Raw genomic sequence first — 8,588 nt, 5'->3', positions numbered from 1 at the left:
CTGTGGTGACTTTTTGGGGTCTGAGGATGGCCACAGATGATTGGGGAGAAGGGAGGCCTTTCCCCCCTTTTGCCTCTGTCCCTCCCCCTCCCTCTGGGAAGCATCTTGAAGGGCTTTGGACCTTTTGTGGCCCCTGTGAGGAAAAGGCCTTTCCGTCTAGAGGCGCCTTGGGGGCATCAATACAGGCAGCCCTCAACTGACGACGGTTCCCTCAGAGACCGTTTGTAGAAAGAAGGGACACAGGACCATTTTCCACCCTTATGACCCTTGCAGCATCCCCAGGGTCATGTGATTGACATTCCGAGGTTTTGCGGCTAACTCACATTTGTGACGGTCAGTGTCTGGGAGTCACGTGATCCCCTTTTGGGACCTGCTGACAAGCAAAGTCAATGGGGAAGCCAGGTTCACTTCAAATCCCATGTGAGTCACTCAACAACCGCAGTGATTCACTCAACAACTGTGGCAGGATAGGTCGTACAATGGAGCAAAATTCGCTTAACAAAATCTCGCTTAGCAACATATAATTTTGGCTCCACTGTGGTTGCAAGTCAAGGACTCCCTTCATGGTGGACATAGAAAGTCTGCAGAGATGTTTCTGAGATGCAAATTAAAAAAACAAACCAAAATAAATCACTCCCTCCACCACTACCTTTAATACAACAAGCAAGCTATTCAATTTAACTGAAAATCTATTTGAAATTTTTTAGGTGGAAAAATAACAATCAAAAAGTTGACAAATGTGGCCATGTAAACATTTCCTGATCTGTCCGTTTCCCTGAGCATTTCTAATATACCTGATAAATGATTGCACCCTTTTTTCCCTGTAAGGAGAAGCTTCTGATTATCATAGCAGAAATAGGAAAAATGAATTATTATATGCACAATTGCACACTAATGCATGAAATTATATTTAATATATTTAAGAGTTTCAAGTAAAAAAACCCCAATGAGTCTAATTTCTCTCTGTTCTTTGTAATTGAAAGAAACACAACAGAAAAATCTCCAACTAATTGCACAAAAGGAATAGCTCTGCAAAATTTGGAACTAACACTGAGAACTTTTAGATAGCAACCCCATTTTTTCTTCCAGAATTTGATATTAAATTCTGAACAGTTTTCCCACCTCCGAATAAATATTCTATAATGGTCATGGTTTGACATAGCATAAATTTTTATTGATTAGCTCTTGGGCCATATCAAAGTGCAAAGTTCCAGAAACAAATTATTATTAAAATTTGATAAAAGAATTTAAAATTGAATATAATACAATTTAAAATGAAATTGGAATAAAATACAGCTTAAGATGAAGTTGGAATAAAATACATTCTAAAATTAAATTGAACAAAATGCAATAATTTAAAATATAGATATGATAAAATTATAGTTTGATGTTTACATAAAGAAAAAGAGAACTGGTGTGGCCATCCAGTGAGAGTCCACCAAAGTTCCTTGGAGACCCTGGAAAGTGACATTTTTATCTTTGGGGTCTGTGTATGGTTTGGCCTCTGCGTTCAGGGTGTTGCGTCACCAGAACCACCATCTGAATCCTTTCTGACCTCTGAGGAATCGGGAGAGGTCAACTGTGGATAGTCTAAGGGTAAAGTTTGGGGGGTTAGGTGATGATACTACAGAATCATGTATTGAGTTCCAGGCATAAACAACTCGATTACTAAAGTCGTATTTCCTACAGTTGAGTTTAGAGTGGTTTACTTTGAGTTTATATCTGTTGTGTGCTCGTGTATTGTTGTGGTTGAAGCTGAAGTGGTCATTGGCAGGAAGGACGTTGTAGCAGATGATTTTATGGGCTATTCTTAGGTCGTGTTTAAGGTTTAATGGAGTTAATGGTGTTTAAGTTTGCTAGCATGATTGGCTCAGGAATTCTGGGAGTTGAAGTCCACAAGTTATAGAAGAGCCAACTTTGCCTACCACTGGATGAGTGTATAATAATGTCCACTCAATGAAGCAGTGGAAGTGATGTGCCAGTGTCTGGAGGCTGTTAGGGTCTGGATAGGTGCTAACAGGCTCAACCTCAACTTTGACAAGATGAAGTGGCTGTGGGTTCTGCCTCCCAAGGACCCCTCCATCTGTCGTCCATTACCCTGTGTGTGTGTAATAGAATATATTTACCTTTATTGTGTGGTTTCTCCTTATGCAAGATAAATATCATCTTGTAGAAGAAAGATGTTATAATTAATGATATTGTGTAACCCCAAATTGTTATTTACTGATCTATCGAGATAGTAATGATTTTAACTTATGAAATATGTTTTAAATGGAAAATATGAATATTTATCACATGGAAGTTTGATTTAAGCAATTGTTTTGAAATAATATATGAAATCCCAATTATTAAGAAAATTATGATATTGTAATGAAGATAACAGATTTGATTACATTCCTAAGGATATTTTTAGAGGTTTTTAGTTATGATAAAAGAAGGGATTAAAAAAAAAAGATATTGAGGAAGAGATTTAGAAAGGGGAGGTAGTAGTAGGCCCAAAAATGGAAAGGTTTAGGAAATAACCATTTTGGAAGGAAAAATTACACAATAATAATATCAACAGAGTTGGAAGGAATCTTGGAGGCCTTATAGTCTAATCCCCTGCTTAGGCAGGAAACCCTACACTACTACAGACAAATGAGTATCCAACATCTTCTTAAAAACTGTCAGTGTTGGAGCATTTACAACTTCTGGTGGCAGGCTGTTCCACGGATTAATCCATTGTTCTGTCAGAAATTTTCTCCATAGTCCTCTCCTTGTTTAGTTTCCACACATTCCTTCTAGTCTTATCCTCAGGTGCTTTGGAAAATAGCTTGACTCATCTCAGATAATTTAGGTAACTTATTTATTTAATAGAACACATTTTTAATTAAGGAACCCAACACACACACACACCAATGGTGTTCTGCTTTACCAATGTGAAAATCTGGTCACCTTATTTTAGCATCATCTTTAGGACTCCCCCCCCAAGAGTCTCTGCCAAAGGGGGAAGACCCAGAAAAACCGCTTGATGACCCCCCCCCCCCCCTGCAACAACCCCCAAAGCCTCCAGTTCCTGGCAAAAAGCTCCCATCAGTGCCTGCACGCCAAATAGCCCCAGCAATTCACAACAGGGAAAAAAAGGGGCGCCAAATCTCCCTGGCCGGATTGCCTGTTCCACCCTCCACGGCGTGTATTCACTTCCAACCCCCCCCCCCCAGGACTGAGGAGCCTCGCGGGCACAATGGCCGCGTCAGAGGACTAACGGAACATGCGAGAGAACATTTCCCACAGTAGTTCCTGGATGGGCGGGGCGGGGGAGAAATTCCACTTGGGAGGATCTTTTACAAGGAAGGCAGGAAGTCGGGACTCCTTTCCGCTCTAGGACTTCACACCTCTCTGGTGTTAACACTTGCGTTGCGCCTCCATCAGGCGTAGATGATGCGGACTCTGTCCATGAACTGCCCGGTGTCAGTTGGCGTCGGGCCTTTCTCGTGAGCCGAAATGAGCCCCTTGGTGACCCGTCATCCACTCCCTCCACCCAGTCCCGCTTGGATTGCGGCGCCAAAGAGGCAAAGGAGTCTCTCTTGCCTCCGGCTCGCAAGGGGGGCTGCTGTGGACGTGGCCGATCACCAGGGGGCTCTCTTCGCAGAGAACGCATCCCTGGCAACTCTTTAGCCTCAAAGGGGAACTGAGCATGCGCGTCCGCCTTTTATCTGTCTCTGTTTCTCTCGCTACCCAGGCACGGAGGGGGTGGGGAGGAAAGGCTTCCCCCGGCGTCCGTCCTATCCCCCCACCCTTTGCACCGAGACACCCCCTCCCCCCCCACCAAGAGGCTGTGATGGAGCCGGGCCGGGAGGGAGGGGCCGGGAGGAGCATCCTCGGGAAAGGGGTCCCACCAGAGGGCAGGCAGCCACGGAAGGGAGGGAGGGAGGGGGAGGGCTTGCAAGGAGGGGGGGGCTTCTTATCTCCTCCGAGCCACAATCCCAGCCAGCGCGGGAATTTCTTTCCCACTTGGTGCCAGGAATGTTTGGATGCTCTTTGGGAGCCCCAGGGAGGAACCCGGCCTTTATAAGGGGTCTCCCCAGCATCGCCAAGCAAAGGGTGAGTGGCCCCCGTCTCCCCTCCCTCCAGCCCAGGATTTCCCTCCAGGAAAGAAGCTGCTGGTGGCATTCCTGGGGGTTCCCTGCGGGGGCCTGGCTGGGGGGGGGGCATTTGGGTACCCCCTCCTGGTTTTGTGCATGTGTGTGTCTACCTGGGATTCCCCTATTCATAAGATGAAGGAGTGGTTGGGGTATTGTTGGTGTAGTGCTGTGGTTGCGTGTTGCATGTGGGTGAAGGAGAGCAGGGGAGGAGGAAGAGGAGGAGGAGGAAGAGGAGGGGGGCTTAAAGCCCGGGAGGCAACCGAAGGGAATGTGGGAGCAGCAGGTGAGGGGCGGTCAAAGCGCCCCAGAAAGGCGGCGGAGGAGCCGCAAGAGAAACCAGTTCAAGCGGCCAAAGATCTGCGGAGATTCTCCCAGAGCGGCTTCAAGGGCTCGGCCGGCAGTTTTGCCTGGAGCGTCTCGGGTGCTAAGCAGGGAGGCTGAGGGTCCCACCTTGATGGGCAACCAGGACAAAGGCTACGGAAAAGCAAGGAAGCCTTTCTTTCTCTTTCGCCCCCACCCCCAATTTACCACCACCCCCCTTGCCAAAGTCGCAGAGCCCAATCCGAGGCTAGATTTAAAACTGGAAATATTATTACTAGGAATTATAAAGGGGAAAATAAATAACAATAATTGATATCTTAGGGTATATATACGGTAATGACAGCAGCCAGAATCACATACCTTCAATACTGGAAAGCAGCAACAATTCCTTCAAGTACAATGATAATAACTAAAATTTTAGAATTCGTGGAAATGTGTAAATTAGCCATGGAAATTCACGATAAAGAGGAAACAGAATTTTATAAAAATGTGGAATAATTGGTATAATTGGTTGGAAGATAGACACAAAGTAGCCGCTCCAAGTCCTCGGAGAGGGGCGGTATACAAATCTAATAAATAGATAGATAGATAGATAGATATAAAGATAGATAGATAGATAGATGATAGATAGATATAAAGATAGATAGATATAAAGATAGATAGATAGATAGATAGATAGATATAAAGATAGATAGATAGATAGATAGATATAAAGATAGATAGAGATAGATAGAGATAGATATAAAGATAGATAGATATAAAGATAGATAGATAGATGATAGATAGAGATAGATAGATAGATATAAAGATAGATAGATATAAAGATAGATAGATAGATAGATAGATAGATATAAAGATAGATAGATAGATAGATAGATGATAGAGATAGATAGATAGATATGATAGATAGATAGATAGATGATAGATAGAGATAGATAGATAGATAGATAGATATAGAGAGATAGAGATAGATAGATAGATAGAGATGAGAGATAGAGAGATAGATAGATAGAGATAGAGATATAGATAGAGAGATAGATAGATAGAGATAGATAGAGATGGAGAGATAGAGAGATATAAAGATAGATGATAGATAGATAGATAGATAGATAGATAGATAGATAGTGGTGTATATAGGACATAAGGTGCAAGGTGGATAGATTTAGAGAAGATGTTATGAGACAGAAAAAATTGCAATGAGTTGGAGTTTAAAGAATTATGTGAATATAGATAAGTTAATAAACAAGTGTTACAGATACACAGGAAATATACCAATACACAATACTGCTAAATGAATATTATTTTTTACTGTTTAGGTGTTGTGTTAAGTGATGTCATGTGGTGTCTTTTCAAACATGCATTTGTATTTATATGTTTTAAAACTGTTCAATATTTTTTTTAAATTGTGGAGTCAGAAGCTGAAAGAGACCCCCTGAGAGTCCCAGGCAAAGTCTGTGGAATGGATGGAAAAAATTACTTGGGGGGGAGGAGAGGAGGGAGGAGGGAAGGAGGGGGAGAGAAAGCAGAGGCAAAGGCGGAGTGGTGGGATTTAGCTGGCTCTCCCGGATTAGGAGGTTGGGAGTTCGATCCTAGCTAGAGGCAGATCTAGGTTCCGTTGCTTGGACAGCGAGGGTTGGGCTAGATGATCTTGAAGGCCCATTCCAGCTCTGTTGATGTTTTCATCTGAACCGCCTGAATTGGCTGTCCCTAGACCCTCCTTCTGGCCTCCCTTGCCTCCTGAGACACACACACGCACACACAAATTTCATGTCACAGATGTTCCCTAGGGAAATTTGCATATTCAAATCTTGGAACAAAAAGCGCTCCTAAAACAAAAGGCTCCTTTTTACTATTTTTATTATCAAAACATAAAATAGAAAATAAAGGTAGTAAAGGAACGAGAAAGTGGGAAAAGGGGGGAAGAAAAGGGGGAAGAACGTGGAAAAGAAACGAAAGGGAAGGGAAAGAAAAAGAGAAAGGAAAGGGAAGAAGATAGGACAGAAATGAAACGTTTGTGTGTCTGTGTGTGCGTGTGTGTGCAGCCAGATGCTTCCAGCCCCAGAGGAAGAATCCGAGGTTCTGCAGGGGAGGCGGTCGCGGAGAACCGTTTATCTCTGCCGTTAGAGGTGGGAGGAGCCAGAACGAGGGGCAGCACCAATGGGAATTCTGCCTGCTCGAACGTCATCGGTTTCTGGGCAGAGTCCTTTGTGGCTTCACCTGAAGGAGGAGAGAGAGAAGCGGAGAGACGGGGAGGGGGAGGGAGGGGGGAATCTTGGCTTATTATCTGGGCAGAACTCTCCTCCAGGGGGTGAAGTCGAGGGAGAGTCTGCCCAGAGACCGATGACGCAGCACAAGGCATTATTACCATTGGTCCTCCTGTTTTCTGGATGCTCACAATTCCTAATTTCGAAGAAGCCCCGTTCTGGGCTCAGCAGCCTTTGCACGATTCCTTCGCTTGGCACAGAGGGGGAACCGGCGGGGAATCCCACTGCCTGAGCCAAAGGGATCTACGGGATCTTGAGACAGGTCGTTTTCTGGGGGGAGGGGGGAGGCAGGGCGGGGCCAGGCAAAGGAGGGGCCAGGCAATTCAGCCGGTTCAGATGAACACATAAAGAGAGTTGGAAGGGACCTTGCAGATCACCTGGTCCAATCCTCCAACCACACAACATCTGCCTCTACCTAGGATCGGCATTCGCGGCCTTACTGGAACGATGAGAGGGGAGCGCGTGCGCCCACACTTGTTTTCTGCGCATGCGCAAAATCGTAGCCCGAAGTAGTCACCGCCCAGGAGCGCGTCTGCGTTTCCCCGGAAAGAATACCTTTGGCCTCATCATGGTTGGGGTGCAGGAGGTGGGGGGGAAGAGAAGAGGGGGCTTCCACTGACCATAGAGAAGGAAGCGCAATCATAGATCGGCTGCTGGCCTGGCTGGGGGTTTGGAAGCCACAGAGCCGGAGTTCAAACTGGAGGGGGGGGGGGAAGAGAGGCGGACGCCGACTGAGGTGGACTCTTCCTGGGGAGGGGAGCCTCGCAGGGACCCTTGCCTGGATTCCCCCCACGCCGGGCTCCGCTTACTCTTCCTCCAACGAGGCGCCAGGCAGCCATGTTGAGAGCAGTCCTGAGAGACGCTGCTCTCCCCGCAGCTGAGCTTGGCCTGCAGGGGGCGGTAGGGACTTCCGGAGTCTCCGGCAGCAGCAACATCCGCAGCGGCTTCAGCCATCCCCGCCGAGCAGAAACCTCTCGGGCGGAGGGGCGGAGAGAGTGCACGTTAAGGCCCAGCACCAAGACAACGGCCCTCTTGGCTGCACGCTGCATTGCAAGGAATCTCTCTCCATTTTCTTTTCTTTTTTAATGTTTTATTTATTGTTTTTGGTACGTAAAGAAAACTTCTGTTTACAGATCATTGCCCGTTTTTTTAATATACAATGATCATTTGTCTTCACAGAAAATGGGAAACTTACTTCAATCCAAAAAGAAATACTGTATATTAAAATAGAAAAAAAAATTGTGAGTATATACATATGTATTTACAATAAGCCATTTGAAGAAAAGGTTGTTAAATATTTCGCTACATCTATAGTCTGAAGTTAACATTCTATCTCGTATCTTTTTTGAATCCACTTTCTCCCATATTTTAATGGTTTCATTATCTTTATCCGCTCCGAATCTTGGGAGAGGGGCGGCATACAAGTCTAATAAATTATTATTATTATTATTATTATTATTATTATTATTATTATTTTCCTTTAATATCCCTTGCCATCTCATCCAATTCTGCACATCTATACCTTTTCGATAATTTGACTTTCTGAGGGTATATTTTTATTATTTTTCCAGATCTGGGCATAAACTACTCTAGTTGGGGTGATTATGTGTGTGACTAAATATAATATATGTCCGGGATATTTTTTATTCCAGATTCCAAGTAAGAAGCCTTCGGGGCTAAATTCTATTTCTGTCTCTGTAATTTCTCTCAACCACTTCTCCATTTTCGTTCTGAGAAAGCTGCGCAGACACAAAGACTCATTTCTGAGGGAGTTTGGGAGAAAGATTTCTTGCCTGCAGCCAAAAGGGTTCCTTGTTCTGAGGCCGTATCTCCGCCCACCCACCCTGAGAGAACAGGGGAAGGAAGAAGGGAGAAAGGC

At 44.9% G+C, this 8,588-nt stretch overlaps 1 long non-coding RNA gene across 1 annotated transcript in view; it reads left to right on the top strand.

Moving 5' to 3' along the window:
* LOC139155160 (uncharacterized) overlaps positions 1–7,949 on the top strand; it is a 35,875-nt gene extending 27,926 nt beyond the window's left edge. Inside the window, exons 2-3 of the long non-coding RNA XR_011557037.1 lie at positions 6,488–6,571; positions 7,889–7,949. This is a non-coding gene — a long non-coding RNA (uncharacterized lncRNA). The remainder of the gene's footprint in view (positions 1–6,487; positions 6,572–7,888) is intronic.
* Positions 7,950–8,588: the final 639 nt, after the last annotated feature.

Source organism: Erythrolamprus reginae, assembly GCF_031021105.1.
Source record: "Erythrolamprus reginae isolate rEryReg1 chromosome 13 unlocalized genomic scaffold, rEryReg1.hap1 SUPER_13_unloc_2, whole genome shotgun sequence".
Lineage (NCBI taxonomy): Eukaryota > Metazoa > Chordata > Lepidosauria > Squamata > Dipsadidae > Erythrolamprus > Erythrolamprus reginae.
The sequence above is the reverse complement of the archived record's forward strand: the minus strand, read 5'-3'. Positions and strand labels throughout refer to the sequence as shown.